The 18,990-nt window shown below is 42.6% G+C and overlaps 1 long non-coding RNA gene across 1 annotated transcript in view; it reads right to left on the bottom strand.

Annotated features, from left to right (window-relative positions):
- The window catches only part of LOC116537415, a 237,305-nt gene that overhangs the window by 145,383 nt on the left and 72,932 nt on the right, over positions 1-18,990 (bottom strand). Inside the window, exon 6 of the long non-coding RNA XR_004263118.1 lies at positions 9,081-9,201. This is a non-coding gene — a long non-coding RNA (uncharacterized LOC116537415). The remainder of the gene's footprint in view (positions 1-9,080; positions 9,202-18,990) is intronic.

Here is an 18,990-nt window from a genome sequence, read left to right on the forward strand (position 1 = left end):
GTCTGAACAAATCACTTTCCTCTCTGAGTTGCAGTTTCACTGACTGTAAATGCAGAAGATTGCACTAGAGGAATTGAAACTTTTTCCACTTAAAGAAAAATGTAAGCAATCACACCCTTTCTCCAGGAAAAATCTTATATGAGGATTCCTACTCTATGAAACATCTGTTCAAAAATAGAGCTGCCCTGCCCACTAAATCTAAGCATGCAGCCACCTCGTGACCCTGCAACACCACTCTGGGTATATACCTGACAGAAATGTGTCCATTGTCCCCAGAAAGGCTGTGCAAGGGTGTTCATAGCAGCTATGTTCGTAACACCAAAATATGGAGACAACCTGGATGCCAATTAAAAGCGGAAAAGCTAAATAAATCCTGGTATAGTCACACAACAGAATACTACACAGCAATGAAAAAAAGTGGACTCCTTCTACATGCAACAACATAGATGAATCTCCTGGACACAATTTTGATCAAAAGAAGTTAGACACAATGAATGCATTCTCTACGATTCCATTTATTTGAGTTCAAAAATAGATAATATGAAAATGGTGGTTCTCTTTGGTTAGAGCACTGATGGGAGAGAACAAGAGAGAACTGCTGAGACTTTAGAAAGATTCTTTATCTTGATCTGGGTAGTGGTTACATGGGTGCATAAGTTTACAGAAACTCATCAGGCTTTATTTTTTTTATTTTTTATTTTATTTATTTTTTTGAGATAGGGTCTTACTCTGTCACCCAGGCTGGAGTGCAGTGGCATAGTCAGAGCTCACTGCAGCCTCAACCTCATGGGTTCAAGTGATCCACCCACCTCAACCTCCTGAGTAGCTGAGACTACAGATAAGAGCCATCATTCCCAGATAATTTTTGTATTTTTTGTAGAGACGAGGTATCGCCATGTTGCCCAGACTGGTCTTGAACTCCTGAGCTCAAGCCATCTGCCCCACCTCAGCTTCCCAAAGTGCTGGGATTGCAGCCTTGCACCACCGTGCCCAGCCTCATCACACAAATTGAGATTGATGTGCTTTGTTATATATAAGTTGTACCTCAACAAAAACAAAAAGGGTAAAAAGAGAAATGGAATTACTTTGGTTGCTGTATACCACAAGATCTTGAAGACCCCTCTCCATCCCACTACCTCTATCCATTCATACCCTTGAAGGACTGACTCTAAGCTTCCATGAGGTACAGTTTAAAAGACCATCAGACTAGACCACGTCTAAGGAACTCCCAGCCCTGACAGTCTGTGATTCACCTTTGGGGTTCAGATTCAACTGCCTTTCCCTAGAAACCATCTGATATGGTTTGGATCTGTGTCCCCACCAAATCTCATGTGGACTTGTAATCCCCAGTGTTGGAGGTGGGGCTGGCGGGAGGTAATTGGGTCCCGGTGGCAGTTTCTCATGAGTGGTTTAGCACCATCCCCTTGGTGCTGTTCTCATGAGAGTGAGTGAGTTTTCACAAGATCTGGTTGTTTAAAAGTGTGCAGCATCTCCTCCCCTCACTCTTTCTTGCTCCTGCTCCTGCTCCTGCCCCATGAACCACCTTGTCCCCCACTTTGCCCTCTGCCATGATTGGAAGCTTCCTGAGGCCTCCCCAGAAGCAGAAGCTTCTTTGCTTCCTGTACAGCCTGCAGAACTGTGAGCCATTTAAACCTTTTTTCTTTATAAATAACTGAATCTCCAGTATGCCTTTACAGCAGTACAAGAACAGACTAAGACATCGTCCTACGGGTGACAGCTGTTTCAAATGTCCAAATCCCCACTCTATGGTTACCTTATCTCACCCTGTTCTTGTCACCTTCTTCCTCACTCTCTGATGCCCAAAGCCCACACACTGACCCCAGGACCACAGCCTCCTACTCAATCATCCTTAAGCATCACCATCTGCTCCCAAGGTCCCACAAGGGCCCCTGCAAGCTTACCTCCTAGTGTGAGCACAGGCTCCAGAGTCCACCCACCTAGTTTCAGACCCTGGCTCCCCTACTTATAGCTGGATGAGCTTCTTATCTGTACATTGGGGTTGGCTAATAGTACATATCATTGAATTGTTGGAAAGATTAATTAAGATAGTACCATGGCAAGCACTTCACACAGTATCTGATGCATCCTAAGTGCTCAAGAAGTGTTAGCTAGTATTCTCATTGTTGTTATCCGTCCTCGTCCTATTCTGTTATCACACACTCATGGCTCAAAGAGAGACAGCTTTTTAAAATTCAACAAGGCTAGACATGGTGACTCATACTTGTAATCCCAGGACTTTAGGAGGCTGAGGTGGAAGGATCACTTCTTGAGCCCAGGAATTCGAGACTAGCCTGGGCAACATAGTGAAACTCCATCTCTATTTAAAAAAAAAAAAAAAAAAATTAGCCAGGCATGGTGGCATGCATCTGTAGTCCCAGCTACTTGGGAGGCTGAGGTAGGAGGATGGCTTGAGCCCAGGAGGTTGAGGCTACAGTGAGCTCTGACTGTGCCACGGCACTCCAGCCTAGCCAACAGAGTCCCCGTCTCAAAAAATAATAATAATAACAATAATCTAGTAAACTGTTTAACACAGCTTTGCTGGACATCCTCCTCACAGCTTTTTTTGAGTAGACTTTGTGTTGTATGCTCAAAGTTACACAAATAATCAAGGCTGGAGAGAAAATTTAAATTTGAGCCTTACTGACTCCAAAGCCTGTCGTCTGAGCCTCCATGCTATTTGCTTAAGAAACTGTGTAATGGAGTTGATGGAGAGGGTACTTAATCTAAAGGAGTGAGCATCTGCTGGGGCCACTAGTATGACAGAAAGGATTTAGAATCAGATCTGGGTCCAGATTCTGGGCTGTGTGCTTTACCAGCTTTGTGGATTTCCACTAATTGCTTTAACTGCTCCAAGCCTCAGTTAGCTCACCTGTAAATTGAGACACCATTGTGGTAGGCATTAAATGAACTTTATAATATAGCCAAAAATTTAAAAAAGCTAACCCTGGGGATTTCCAGCATCAGGTGATGCAGATGAAGAGTGATCTGAGGAAGGGAACATACATTTCATCCATGCTTCACCCAGATCTCCCTCCAGTTCAAAACAGAACCCCTCACCCAAGGACAGCCCCTCCTATGACTGGGGATTTTTTAAAAAATCAAATGATGCCAAAGTGCAAAATGTTAACTTTGTGGTTCTGGTCTCTCTTCCTCTGTTGTCAGTTTAAAAACCGTTGCTAAAAACTAACATCCCCTCCCACCCTATCTTCCTCTTCTTGTTCGCAAGACAGAGCCTATCAGAGAATTCAAGGCAGTTTTGCTTTCAAATGGCCCATTTTTCTGATTCCCTCTTCCTTCTCAGCCTGAGCTCAACATGAATTTCCCTCCCTACCTCATTCTGCTCTACAGACACAGCTATGCCCTACGTGAGGGCAATTCAGGTGACACTCTAGACGCTACGATTTTACAAATCCCAGATTGCAGCAAGAAGCAGGTAGCTGAAGTAAATTCTTAGAAGGAATCAGAAGGGGAAAAGAATTTGGCCATCAGTGTGGGTTTAAAAATGCCAGAAATTCATATACACCCCATCGAAACATAATCCTTCACAGCCTCCAAGAGGTAAGTGAAGTAGTCCTTTTCTCTTGCTCACTTCCACATAACTTGCTGAGGCTACAAAGTCTTTTGGCAACATTCACTTTGTCATCTTTAACGTGTTGCTTTTAATGACCCACATAATGAGATTGCACCTCTCCAGGCCTGAATAAAAGTCATCCTGTGAAGTGGGAATCTTCAAGGAACCGGGAAGAGTACAGCCTTTCTGGAAGGGCATTTTGGCTAAGAATTAAATCTTTAAAAGGCTGATATCCAATAACTACAATTGAACCTAGTTTATCAAGAAGTCTTCCACTAACCACTGTTTCAAACACAAAACTGCCACCAACTGTGTGTTCTCAAATCCCCTTTAATGGTGCTTGACATCATCTTAGTGCAACTCCATTTATTTCCAGTTATTAAGGATTATTCAGTGACATTTTTGTTTCTGTTGGACTCAGTCCCATGCATTTCAAAGCTTGAAACTTGTTTTCAGGTAATGACTCTCTTTTCCTCACCATCCCCAAACACATACACGAACCTAGACTTGAGTTTCTAAGCCACTTAAGGGGGTAGGGAGTGGGGGGGTGGCGAGTATGGTCTCTTCTCACCACACCATCTCCTCCCACATGCCTCCTGGTGTTGGGACAGGATGGAAGGAGGGAAGGACAGAGACATCTCCTCATTTAGCTGATTATGATGAGGAGCTGATCCTCTTTATTTCAGTGGTTACTGTTTCCTGGATAATGCAGACTGGGCTTTGACTCCTTCTGTGTGGCTCCTTCACGGGACTCATCCATTGAGTTCTTTGCAGAATGTTGTAAGGCCATCCCCTGCATATTCACCTACATGGGTGGCCTGGCTAGGGCTCCAGCTGCTTCCTTTCCTTTTCGTCTCCAACCACAGTCTTCCCCATACTTTCCTTCTGTCAGGGGCATCTCATCCAGTGGGCAACCCACTTGGGGCATATTGGCAGAACAGCTCAAATCCTACTTCCCAAGGCATTCCCTCGACCCAGGGGAAATGTATGTGTCCTTGCCACACCTGAGAAGCCACAGACCCCTATATCCATGTCCTAAACAGCATCAGGTGCTCCTGCTGATCCAAGACTCAAAAAAAAATCAAAGGAAAAATACCAGACCTCAAATTAATGGAGTCAGACACTGGAGGAATAGGAATCCCAACTTATCAAATAATTCTCCTGGCTTTAGGGTAGGAAAATACCCATACCTGCTTTTTCTCTTGCACGGGGAAGTGATGAGAAAAGTCCTATATAAAGGAATTAGTAAATAAATAAATTCTATGGATGTATTCACAGAGTTGATGGATTATTTTAATGGTATGATATGTTAAATGAAAAGAGCAGTGTAGCAGATTGTGTTTTCCAACATGGCAGAAACATCACCACCTCTCTCACAGGCTCTCATTACAATGTGGCCTTGATAATCCTCCTATCAAATGATGGGATCTATGTCACCTCCCCTTGAAGCTGGGTAGATCTTAGTGTCTGCCTTAACCATGAATAGTGTGGTACTAACATTATGTGACTTTCGATGCTGACTCATTAAAATGCCATGCACTTTCACCTTGCTCTCTTGAGATGCTCACTCTTTGGACCCAGCCACCATGAAGTGATGAGGCCCAAGGCACCACGTGGACAGGCCATGAGTAGTTGTTTCAGTGGATGGCCCAGCTGACATCTCAGCTGATGACTTATGTCAACTGCCAGGCATGTAAGTGATGACTCTCCTAATAATTCTAGCCCTCACCTATGAAGCCATCCCCAACCTCTGCATCTCCCCATCTGAGGCCCCAGACATCATTTAACAGAAACAAGTGATTCCACCATGATCCTCTCAAATCCCTGATCTGCAGAATCTGTGGGCATAATAAATGGTTGTTGCTTAACCTTTAAGTTTGGAATTATTTGTTATGCAGTGATAGTAACTGAAACAAACAAGATACCAAATTGTCCATAGAGCATGATCCATGTATTTCATACATAGATAGTAGGGTGAAAAATATTTAACACTGACTGCAGATGCTTTAGTCTTCTAAGAGGAGAAGCATGGTTCATATTAATGAGAAAATAAATCTCTATCAGACTCTATTTCATTTACAAAGACTGGTGGAGAGCCATGAAGAAAATAAGAGAATTTCAAAGCCTCCACTTTTTCTTCTTGATTAATGATGACTGAAACTCAGAGTAGATGACCCTTGGTGTGAATGATGTCAATAATAGGTTTTTATATATACAAAGGAGGTCTAGGGCTGTGTAGGGGCTGTAGAGCTAAACTGCCTTCTAGGATAAGTGAGAGAATTTGAATGTTTTAGGGCCAGAAAAGGCAAACGACAAGGTGGAAGGCTGGAATCTTTCAAGAAAAGTGGTCAGTGAGAAAGATGCTCCCACAGCAAGGTTGTTAAGGGACTTTTCAGGAGCGAGATATCTAAGATCTAATTTTATCTCTTTTTTTAATTTGTAAATTTTTTCTTCCTTCTAAGGAAAGCAACACTAATATGATCTATTTTAAACTCTTGGCATTTTTATAATTTTTTAAAATCCCTCCTGAGTCCCCATACCTTGAGTAAAGTTTGCTAAGTGTACATTTCTTGGGAGAAGATCCTAGTGGAACAAAACACAGACGCCGAGTTTGACACGAAACTCGGTGCCTTGCGCAGGGAGGGCAGGGTGCCATCCCTTTATGTGAGACCATGGATCCAGAGCTCCTCAGGGGTGGACACAGAATGCAAGAGCTGTGGGGACATGGCTTCCTCTACCCAGATTTTGAAGGATGTCTCAGATAGATTGGAAGCCCAAGCCAGGACTTTTCCTCAGGGGCAGAGTCACTGCAGAGAGCTCCCACTAAGGCAATGTCCAGCAGAAATTTGGGGTCAGAGCTGCTGCAGAAAGTCCCTAATAGTCTTAGTGGAGCCATGAGGATAAGGCCATCCCCAAGACCCCAGAATGGTAGAGCCACCGTGATCAGATAACAGCCTGGGAGAGCTGCAGGCATGAGATTTCAACCCATGAAAGCTGCTGAGCTCTCCCTAACCCCCTGTAAAGCCACAGGGGAAGGGTTGCCCAAGGTGTTGGGGGCCCAACCCCCATGCCATTATAGCCAAAGGTAGGACACTGGGTCAAAAAATATTATTCTTAAGACTTAGGATTCAGTATTATTCACCTTATTGGGTTTTGAATTTGCCTGGGATTTGTTTCTCCATTCTTCTTTCCCATTTCTTCCATTTGGAATGGGGATGTCTATCTTTTGCCTGTTCAGCCAACGCAGTTTGGAAATATTTTGTTTGGTTTCACAGGCTGACACTCTTCTTCCTCATTTTTCCCCCAGAAAAAATTTCCCTTTTATAAACTCTTGGGGCATTGTCTAGTCTAGGGATTGGTAAACTGTAACCTACAGGCCAAATGCAGGCCATTGGCCCAAACTGTTTGTTTTTATAAGTAAAGTTTTACTGGAACAAACCCATGCCAATTAATTAACATATTATCTATGGCCATTTTTTGCCATAATGGCAGGGTTGAGGGCTTGTAACAGAAAGAGTATTGCGGCAGGCCAGGTCTCCATTAGCAACCAGAGAAGTTAGCCTTCACCAATACCTTACTGTCACTCTGATGAATGTATAAGTTAAACATTAAAGAACTGGAGAAACTGGTGCCTTAGTACAAAAGTTAGAATGTAAAAACAAGTCCATTAAGACCCCACCGGGGCTTTCTCAGACCTTAGAGTTAAATTAAAATAATGGAGTGTTCTTGCACACCTTGTACCAGCATCTACTTTAGATTAAGTGATTGTTCCAAGCCTCTGAAATAATTTTCCAGACCCCAGGCCCTACATGTAGTCATATGGTTTTAATTAATATACGTGTCAGAGGCATTTAAGCCAGAGTGACTCTATCTTGAATGGGGGCTAGATAAAATAAGTCTAAGGCCTGCTGGGCTGTATTCCCAGGATGTCAAGGAATTTAGTCACAGGACAAGATATACGTCATAAAGACCTTGCTGATAAAACAGGCTGCAGTAAAGAAGCCAGCCAAAACCCACCAAAACCAAGATGGTGACGTGAGTGGCCTCTGGTCGTCCTCACTGCCACACTCCCACCAGCACCATGACAGTTTACAGATGGCATGGCGATGTCAGGAAGTTACCCTACATGGTCTAAAATGGGGAGGCATGAATAATCCATCACTTGTTTAGCATGTCATCAAGAAATAACTATAAAAATTGACAACCAGCCACCCTTGGGGCTGCTCTACTTGTGGAGTAGCCGTTCTTTATTCCTTTACTTTCTTAACAAACTTGCTTTCATTTTACTCCATGGATTCGCCTCAAATTATTTCTTCTGTGAAATCCAAGAACCCTCTCTTGGGGTCTGGATTGGGACCTCCTTCTGGTAACATAAGCACTGGAGAAAAACTTGTAACTTTGAGTTGGTGTGGTGAGTTACTGGGACTTTCTCCTTGTAACCGGCTACAGAAATGAACTCCCTTCTTTCCTAGTCTGCCTGCATCTCGTGATTGGAGTGTAAGAACAGGCAGTGGGGGCTCGTTCTGTCCGGGAACAGTGTGACTCATACACTGTTTAAATATTTACTGTCGGGCCCTTAAAAAAAGTTTAGAATGGCGATCACTAAAAAATCTGGGCCGGGCGCGGTGGCTCACGCCTGTAATCCTAGCACTCTGGGAGGCTGAGGCAGACGGATCACCTGAGGTCAGGAGTTCAAGACCAGCCTGACCAACAAGGTGAAACCCCGTCATTAAAAAGAAAAAAAAGAAAGAAAAAAAAATCTGGAGACAACAGATGCTGGAGAGGATGTGGAGAAATAGGAACACTGTTACACTATTGGTGGGAGTGTAAATTAGTTCAACCATTGTGGAATACAGTGTCGCAATTCCTCAAGGACCTAGAAATAGAAATTCCATTTGACCCAGCAATCCCATTACTGGGTATATATCCAAAGGATTATAAATTGTTCTACTGTAAGGAACACGAATGTTCATTGCAGCACTATTTGCAACAGCAAAGACCTGAAACCAACCCAAATGCCCATCGATGATAGACTGGACAGGGAAAATGTGGCACATATACACCATGGAATACTATGCAAAAACGATGAGTTCGTGTCCTTTGTAGGGACGTGGATGAACCTGGAAACCGTCATTCTCAGCAAACTGACACAAGAACAGAAAATCAAACACTGCATGTTCTCACTTATAGGTGGGTGTTGAACAATGAGAACACATGGACACAGGGAGGGAAGCATCACACACTGGGGTCTGTAGGGGGAAAACAGGGGAGGGACAGCAGGCGGTGGGGAGTTGGGGAGAGATAGCATGGGTAGAAATGCCAGATAATAGGTGATGGAGAGGAAGGCAGCACATCACACTGCCATGTGTGTACCTATGCAACAATCTTGCATGTTCTTCACATGTACCCCAAAACTTAAAATGCCATTAAAAAAAAAAGAAAAGCAAAAACCAAAAATTCAGACTTGCAAAAAAAAAAGTTTACTAACCTGTAGCTAATCTATGCTTCTCAAACTTGCACAAGATCCAGGTTGAGATCCAAGTAGAAGATAGCAGAATCCACATGGCCAACGTTGTGTATCTTCTTGGAGCATCAATTTTACTAGAAGACTAGGAAGAAAAAATAGTTAACACACTCTAAATGTAGACATTTAATAGACATTAAAGCAAACACATTTATATTATGGAGTAGAATCCAACATTTTGAATGAAATTATGAGTCAAAATTCCAAACGTGACCCAAATTTCAAGCATGGGGAGGCCTCTACACATTGTTGATGTTCCTTTACTGTTACAAATATTTTTGTAAAAAATTTGAGGAAACACCCATGTATGCTATTTAATTTGTGGTGCAAGTGTTGCAGAATTTTGCTCCTTAGTTCAACTAAAACTGGGTTCTTGTCACACAACCAGGAAAGATGACGTGCACGGACATGTTGAAGTGTGATTAGAGAGAAATTTATTGGGCAAAAAGAAAAAAAAAAAAAACGTGTGCAAAGCCAGAGGGGATCCTGCCAGTGGGCTCCCAGCTCACAGACTGAACCAGGCCACCACACAGGAACTGAAGAGGCCGGGCTCCTCCCTCTTGCAAACGGTGGGAACTTTTCCTGGCTCCACCCCATTGTCCCAGTGCGCAGGCCAGTCAGTCGGCGATTTCCCGGGAGACCCCCTTCTATCTGCCTAGGCACTTGGCCATCCCAGAAGTAGGTATCTTCTGAGTCTTTGTATTCTCGCCACTTCTGGAACAGTGCTTGAGCATAAGAACTCCAGAAGGGCTGGCATTATTTATTAACATAAATCCTAAAAGGTCTTTACCTGTCAGAATGGCTTAGTGGAGTTCTGCATGTAGGCAGAGGGATACACCAGATGACTCTGCCTGCAGAGGTCTCATACACTGTGGTTTATTAGTACCTGTACTGTCACTATGGCAACAAAAAGTCTCATAAGATCTAGTTAAATTAATATTCACAGTAATGTTATCACTCATATAAAATTCAAATTAGTTCTTCCTGAGCTAAAGGCAGAACCAATCTTTATATGAATGAACTAGTGATAACCTCATTGTTTTGTTTTTTTTTTAATTTGCCTTTTTTTCTTTTCCTTTAATTTAATATAACCGATTTATGTATTTTGTAGGGGAATGAACATATTAGAAAGTTTACCGTGTCCCTGACTATTGACCCAACCCCTATTATCATCCCACCCCATATCCCTCACCCCAAAGCATCTCTCTGACTTCTGAGATCTGAACAATCACTGTTGCATAAAACAGTGACCACTGGGTTTTGTTGTCTGTTATTGTTTACTTTTTTTGTTTTTGAATGCAAATGTGCCTAGGAAAGAATAACATGTAAAGTTACCAATCTCTCTTGGCATTGGTTAGGGTGGGGTGGAGAAAGGCAGTTCTAGCCTCTGAATCCGAGTTAGATCTGAGGCCAAACCCCAATTCTGCCATTGAGTTGCTGAGCTACTCTCAGTAATTACTTGCCACTGATGCACCTTCATTTTTCTTTCCTGTAATATGAAAGCTGGAAACTGGGTCTTCTCCAAGAGCTTTTCCAGCTGTAAAATTCTACAGTTCCAGGCAGCATAATTAATGGAAGATCAAGGACACAACCACATGGATAGAAACTCAAAAAGATAAGCCTGATCGGAAAAGGTTAGTTACAGAATAACTTGTACTGCATAAAACCACTTTAACTTTTTAATTTAATTTTTGGAATAGGTAGCATAGTCCATCCACATGGACTATCTCAAAAAAAATTAAGAAATACATATAAAAGTCTTCTTCCATACCTCATCCCACCCCTCTTTCCACATCCCACATGCAAAACTCCTATTAGGTTTTGCATGTAAACTTTCAGTTTCTTTATGTACATGCAAACAAAAATTAATACATAGGCTTATTTTCCTCTTTGTTAGCACAAAAGATAGAATGCTATATACATTCTTCTTCACCTTGCTTTTTTTTCCACTTACTATGTATTTGAAAATTTTCCATATTAGCACAGAGAGTGCCTTCATTCTCTTTTATAACTGCATAGGATTCCATTACAAGGACGTACCATACTTATTCAATCACTCTCTGTTAATGAATATGTAGACCACTTCTGGACTTTTTAGTACAAGCAATACTACAATGAATAACCTTGAACACATGCGCTTTTGAGCATGTATAAACATATACCTATCTAAAGAGAAATTCTAAGAAATGGGATTTCTTTTATAATTTTGTTCATTTGCCTTATTATTACTATTATTTACTTAGAGGCAGGTTTTCACTCTGTTGCCCAGGCTGGAGAGCAGTGGATCAATCATAGGTCATTGCAGACTCAAACTCCTAGATTCAATCAATCCTCCCACCTCAGCCTCCCAAAGTGCCAGGACTATAGGCATCAGCCACCACACCTAGACTTGTGCATTTGCATTTTTGATACGTATTGTCAAATTGCCCTCTACAGAGATTATACCAGTTTACTCACCCACAATCAAAGTTTAAGTGTCTCTTTTCCCTCAGCCTCTTCTCTACACTGTTATCCAATATTGGGTATGGACCTATTTGACAGATGTTTGAAATGCTTTCTCAATGTGAAGGGGTTTTTTTAGTGATTTTTTAATATACAGACAGGGTCTCACTATATTGCCCAGGCTGGCCATTAACTCCTGGGCTCAAGCTGTCCTCCTGCCTCAGTCTCCTAAGTACCTAGGTCTTTAGGAATTCACCACTGCACTCAGCTTCAATGTGGTTTGAATTTTTATTACTCTTTTTTTTATGAATGAGGTAGTGAATCTTTTCTTATGGTTAATAGTCATTTGTATTTTTTTCTTTGTAAATTAATACTTTAAGCTCTTTCCCATATACGTAAATTTTTAAAACATGCATACTTATTGTTTATAGCCATGAACGTGCATGATGAAGGGAGGGAGGAAAACTCTAACCTCAGCTGAGAGGCTGCTGCTGGCAAGGATGGTTGGCAGGTGGGACAGGGCAGAGAGCAGAGACACAAAGGGATTATCTATGAGAGGGTAACATTTTATTTTTTTTAAAAAAAAAAAAGCACATGAAGCAAGAAAAAAATTGAAAAAAAAAAAGGAAGGGAAGGAGGGAGGAAAAGAGAAGACAGGCTTTAAAATCAGTAAATCTGGGCCTGAATCTCAGCCAAAACACATGCTCTGTGGCCTTTCAAAGCTCTCATAACCTCTCATTCTCAATTTCCACATCTCTGGGATGTAGAGAATATAACAATGACTAAAGATAATCCATGTAAAACCATGATTAGCACATCATTGTTGCTCAACAGTCATATTACATTGTTAATATTAATTTGATTATTATTCAAATATATATGATACCTCAAGCCAAGAGAATGGTCTGGTGGCTTTTCCTGGCTCAACCACCTGTTTCCTGTTAGGTTTTCCCAGAGGGTAGCCTCTTCTTGGTGAAAGCACGCCAGCGGTTTCATCCTTTCTTGACTATTTTCCAAATGTCCTCCCCAGAGCTGCCACTGTTGGTTTAACTGGCGTGACAGAGAGAAGCAAGGATGTGCTTGGGGTAGGGCTGGGATGAGGAGTTTCCTCTGTGTTGCAACCACTGTTTCCAAAAGCTGTGACCTCTGTTAGCTGTGAGATTTTGGCTTCCCGCTGTGGCTACATCTGGAGAACCACATCCATGTTTACCTGCAGCCTGAAACCCCCTGGCCTCAGAGGAAGCCAAAGCCTCTTTCCCCTAGTTTGCATTACCTTGACAGGCAGCAGGCTTCCCCACCACACCCCCCACCACCCTGCACCCTCCAGGCCTCTTGATGCCTTGTTTTTCCAAAGCCTCAGAGAAGCAGAAAAGTTATTTCTTTGCTGTAAACTCCTTTTATCAGAACAGAAATTATTAGAGCAGTGAACTTCGTACACATCTTCTTCCATCTTTGGATTATTTTCTCAGTTGAAACAGTTTCTATTCTTTTTCATTATTTTGATCCTAAAACATCAGAACACTAGAAAGGAGAGAAGAGAAAAATGAAGAAAAAGAAACAAAGAGAATAGCCTAGGCAGAAAGAAGGAAAAAGAAATGGGGTTGAAACAGATAGTGTCCTGGCAGGGTCACTTCTTAGGCCCTGGAGAGAAGCTCCAGAAGTGATCTAAAGGCTTACGTCGGACACCACCAGGTCCTTGCTCAGTTGGCTGAACCTTTGATCGCGGAGACCAAATAGCTCCTTTGCAGCTAATGCCCAGCTATAAGTGAGAGAATGCTGGCTGAGCTTAAAGGAACACCCCCTCTGACAACAACTGGAAGCTTCACCAAACCAGCCAAGACCATGTCCTTCAATTATAATTGCAGCGATGAACCAATAACCCATCAACCAAATCTTGAAAATTATGGAGAAAGGAAGTACTGTTATTCACGACAGGTGAAGATCACTTTATCCTTGGCAGAACTGATCTGAAGGGAAATTGTAAAACACATGAAATTTAACTTTCCTGGCATTTGTATTTCTTCTTTCAATAACCTGGATTACATGAAACCAGGAACCTCTTTCTGTAGCATCCCTCGCAGGCCTGCCAGCATTTACTGCCGGTGCCTCACCTCTTTCCTTCTTCCGATCCCTTTCATTGGCCTAGTTTTCTGGAGCTCTTTGCTCGGAGACAGATAACTGCCTGTTCTGAGAAACCATTCCATTCTAAAACGAAAACGGATGCTGCAGTACGTAGAATAATAACCCCTCAAGATATATGCATGACCTAATCCCCAGTATCTTTGAATAGGTTACAACATAGCAAAGGGGACTGTGTAAATAAGATTAAGGTTAAGTACCTTGAGATTATCCCGGAGGACCCAGGACAGCCTAATCCAATTACAGGAGTGCTTAAAAATGGGGACACTTTCCTTAAAAATGAGTCAGAGGTGAGAGGAAAGAAGAGTTTCTGACTTTGAAGATGGAAGAATTGGCCATGAGTCAAGGAATTTGGGTGGCCTGGAGAAGCTGGGAATGGCCTTCAGTGATAGCCAGCAAGGAAACAACATCTCAGTCCTACAACCAGAGAAAATGAATTTTGCCAACAACCTGAACGCGCAAGGAAAGAGATCCTCCCCTAAGCCTCAGTAAGGCACACCCCTGCTGACACCTCTATTTTAGCTCAGTGAGACAACGCCAGACCCACATAAGACCCACAGAACTGCAAGAGAATAATATTGTGTTGTTTAAACTATAATATTTGTGAAAATGTGGATTTTTTTTTTTCCTAGCAACAGAGAACTAATACAGTGCTAACATGAGACTTAGTTAGTAGGGATTTCAGTTAGTTTGTTTTCTAAAGCAACCATTACGGTACAATATAAGGGGAAATATGTGTGCATTCTGGAGCAAGCAAGTTGTTTTGCCACAATTTGTGGTGAGGTGTGTACACATTCACCTGTTCCATAAATACTTCTGGAATGCCTACTATGTACCAGGCACATAGCTCCCTGCACATACACTTCCTTTTTTAGATCATGTCTACATAAATGGATTCGGTCAGCTAGTAAGTCAACAAATGTTCACTGAGCATCTACTACGTACTAGGTACAAGGACAATCCAATTGGGATTCATTGAAAGGTTCTTTAAGCTGTGTAGGATGCCTGGGGAGCCTGAGATTCCAAATTCTGCAAAGGAAGAATGGAATCAGACAGCATTGAAGTCTGTTTTCACAACAGCTATGAGATATTGTTGTCTTCCTTTCATAAATGAGAAAACTGATCCTTAGAGGAACTAATTGACCAAGTCACACCACTACTAAGTGATGGAGCTGGAATTTTTAAATTAAAAACAAATAACAGGGCTTGGCACAGTGGCTCACGCCTGTAATCCCAGCATTTTGGACGGTTTGAGTCCAGGAATTCAAGACCAGTCTAGGCAACTTGGTGAAACCCCATCTCTACAAAAAATATAGAAATTAGTTGGGCATAACATAAAAGCACAACACAAAATGTACCATCTTAGCTGCTAACCACTTTAAGCATACATATAAGTAATGTTAAGTACATTCACATCATTATGCAACCAGTCCCTGGAACTCTTTTTATGTGGCAAAACTGAAAGTGTGCACTCATTAAACAACAACTACTCATTCCTCTCTCCCCACAGCCCCACAGCCCCTTCTAACCACCATTCTACTTTCAGTTTCTATGAATTTGACTTTTCTAGGTACTTTGTGTAAGTGAAATCATACAGTATTTGTCTTTTAGTGACTGTCATATCACTTAACACGTGTACATGAATGTTTGGGACTATCCCCATGTAAGGATGAAAGGGAGGGTTCCCTTTGGCCCTCTGAGGATTTACTGAAATATCAACTAGCAAAAGGCAGGTTAATTGGAGAAAAAGGCATACAAATTTATTTAATGTGCATACACAGGGGACTTCAAACTGAAGAACAAGGATACAAGGGAAATTGTTCATTTTGATGCTTGGGTTCAACAAAGTATGAGCAGCCATGTAGAAACAGAATTAGACCAAAAAAAAGGTCTAATCTAATTCTAATGCTAAGAGACTGAGCAGGGAAACCCAGCAGGACCTGTCTGTCTAGGTTCTTCTGGATATGGGGTGGGACCCCTCTCTGGAATGGTGGTCAAACAAGGTAGGTCAGATAATTTCTTTATGGCCAGTTTTTACATAGAAAGGCAGAGGGGAATATTAGAGTAATAATTCTAGGTTTTGTGTCTTTGGGGAAAAGGGGTTCTGGTTCCTATGACCTACCTTGGGAAAAAGGGAATCTAGTTTCTCTGGCTTGCCTAGGGGGAGAATGGAACTGGGAGACAGGAGGGCAGATATCAGAGAAAAACTTTTGCTTCTGAGGCCTTTATTTTGGGGTATTGTTTTCTGAGCCCCAACACCCACCAGCAGTTGTGCCTGGGGAACAAGATCAGAGAGACTAGAGAAGACAGATATTTTCCATTTTTCACTTCATACACCCTGTATTGTCAGAATGTTTCACTATTAGTTTCAATTGCTTTTGTAATGAAAATAATCCTATTATATTTGCTGAAGTGTTTAGAGAAGGAATATACAGATGTTTGCAATTGGCTTTGAAATACAGGTATTTCAAATATATATAAACAATGGGATGGGTTGATAGATGGATAGAGGATTAGATAGATGAGCATGCGATAAAGCAAGCACAGAAAAGTATTCATTGTAGAATTGAGATGACAAGACAAATAGATGGGTGTTCATGGTGCAAGTCTTTCAACTTTCTGATTGTTCAAAAATGTTCATAATAAAATTTGGGGGTGGAAATCTTACTGTTTATTCAGTGCACAATCCTCGAATGCCTATTATGCGTCAGACATGCACCGTAAGTTTCTTGAATTCATGTCCATGCTGCTGCAATGGCATTTAAATGGCATCACGGGACACTGTTGTGACCCCCTGCTGATTTATACTGCCAGTTACGCCACAGGCCCCTTGCATCCTAGAAAACTAGGACTCAGCAGCAGAGCTGCCTACATTTGGATGTGGTGTTCCTGTATTGGACAGTCCAGTGCCTCAAGGGAAGAATGGGTCAAAGTGTCAAAGAATCTGTATTTGTCCAAGTTCCAGGAGAAAACAAGGAACATCCTCAAAACAGTCAACTGGAGAGAGTTTGCAGAAGGCACCAAATTCAGAGATGTGGTAGAACTAGGAAGCGGCTGGGGATGGAAACGCACCCTGGGGAAGCCATTACTGCCCCTAGGCCTACGGGGCTGGGAAAGGGTAAGGTTTCTAGAGCTCAGCCAATGGAAGCCATGGGCACAGGAAACAGACACTGCCCAGGATGCAGGAAAGGGAGCACAGAGCACTTAATGACCCTGCTTCTCTCTTTTCCCACACTCCCTTCTTCTGGTAGTGCCTTCCATCACCAAACCTCACAGGAATCAGAGAGCAGGAGTAGCTAAGTGACAGTGCCTTTGGAGGGCAGCATTCCAGAGAGCAAGCTGGACAGAGCATGAATCTGGGGACAGAGGAGGATCAGGGATAAGTAGTCAGAAAAAAAAAAAAAAATTTAAGGACAATAATCTTACAACTGGCCGAGACTCGTATCAAACTAATCTTTTATAACTCATCAACCAATACAAGTTATTTAAAGAAATGGCTAGGCACGGTGACTCACACCTGTAATCCTAGGACTTTGGGAGGTCAAGGTGGGCAGATCACTTAAGGTCAGGAATATGAGACCAGCCTGGCCAACATGGCAAAACCCCATCTCTACTAAAAAGAAAAAATTAACCTGGCATGGTGGCACATGCCTGTAATTGCAGCTACCTACTCAGGAGGCTGAGGCAGGAAAATCACTTGAACCTGGGAGGTGGAGGTTGTAGTGAGCTGAGATCACACCACTGTGCTCCAGCCTGGGCAACAGAGCAAGACTCCATGTCAAAATAAAAAAAAAAGAAGAAGGAGAAGAAAAGAGACGATTATTAATCATTACACCAAGTCTACAGAAAGCCAGAACTGCATGGCTACTCAACTTTCATCATCTATTTCAATCACCCTAGTTTGCAAATGGGGTAACTGAAGAGGCCCACACAGGTCAAGGGCAGAGGTGGAAAAAGTCACGACTGCTGACACCCAGCATGGGGTTCTTGATTCCTCATCATTTGGTCACAATGATCAAGCTCAGCAAAACATTGCAATGCGCTCACATGACTCTGGGGAAAGGACAGCTCATCTGCCTGTCCCAAGAAGCATGTGGTTTGAAGCTCCATTTTTTTCTCATTTTTTCTTCCCCCTTTTTGTGGTCAAATACTGGGCTGGCTAGAGGGGAAGCACTCAGGTGTCAGTGGGGTTTCACTGCTATTTCATTACATAAGTGAAAGCCCACAACCGGGAATGAAATGCAAAACAGGGCCATCTGACAAGCTCCTTGGCTCTTCCCGGAGGGGCTGCAGGGCTGCCTCAGTCACCCCTGTGGTGCCTTCCTGTCTCTGGGGACAGGCTGTTGAGACTTCTGGGAAATACCCGTTCAGTGAATTCCTCATCCAACAACTATTACTTGAGCATTTTTTAAGTCCCGGGCACTGTGCTATATAAGGATGATGAGAAAGATATTGTCACTGCCCTCATTAAGATCCCATTATGGAAGATAATAGGACATTATGGGTGTTGGTTAATAGACATATATACATACACAAATAAATTAATTACAGACCACAGTTAGCACTAGAAAGGAACTAGAGTGCTCTGACAAACAGTCATAATGACCAACTATTAATGTCATCCTTTCTCCACAACTGCTCTGTGAGGAACATAAAATTATTACCTCCATCGTACGGAAGTGGGAACTGAGGCAGAGGAGCCAGATGATTGCCCAAGGTCAACTCGCTGGTATGTGTCGGAGCTGAACTTGAACCCGTGAGTGGTGTTTCAGAGCCTGGGTCTTAAGCATATGTTCCCCAACCGCTGTCTATGTTGGAGAGCATATACTTAGGCAGGTATGGAAGGCCTTTCCAAGGAGGGGGCAGAAGAATCTTCTAGGCAGAAAAAGGAGGTGGGTCAATGTACAAAGTGGAAAAAGAGCCTGGGGTGCTCGGTAATCTGTCAGAAGGCCTGGGAGATTGGGGCAGGGGTTGGATTTTATGCTAGGTGCACTTTACAAAGCGTCTTTGCAGACATACATTTTCCTGTGTTACCATCAGAGAACCTGGTCATGCCAAGTGGCCATGTATTATCCATGTTTTACAGAACAGCATACATTGTTTTTGGGAACTCAGGACAAAGGTGAGTGAGAATGGCCCCTGTGACTTTGGACTCATGTCCAGTGCTCTCTCTATGTGACCTCTGCTAAGGAACAAGCTGCCTCTATGGTTCTTTAAGTTCCACGCACCACGGTAATGCCAGCTCGTCTTGATCCCTTCTCTGCCTTCTCCTCCCACCCCAGAATTCACCTCT

This window comes from Sapajus apella, unplaced genomic scaffold (assembly GCF_009761245.1).
Source record: "Sapajus apella isolate SASKATOON/1434 unplaced genomic scaffold, GSC_monkey_1.0 scaffold110, whole genome shotgun sequence".
Lineage (NCBI taxonomy): Eukaryota > Metazoa > Chordata > Mammalia > Primates > Cebidae > Sapajus > Sapajus apella.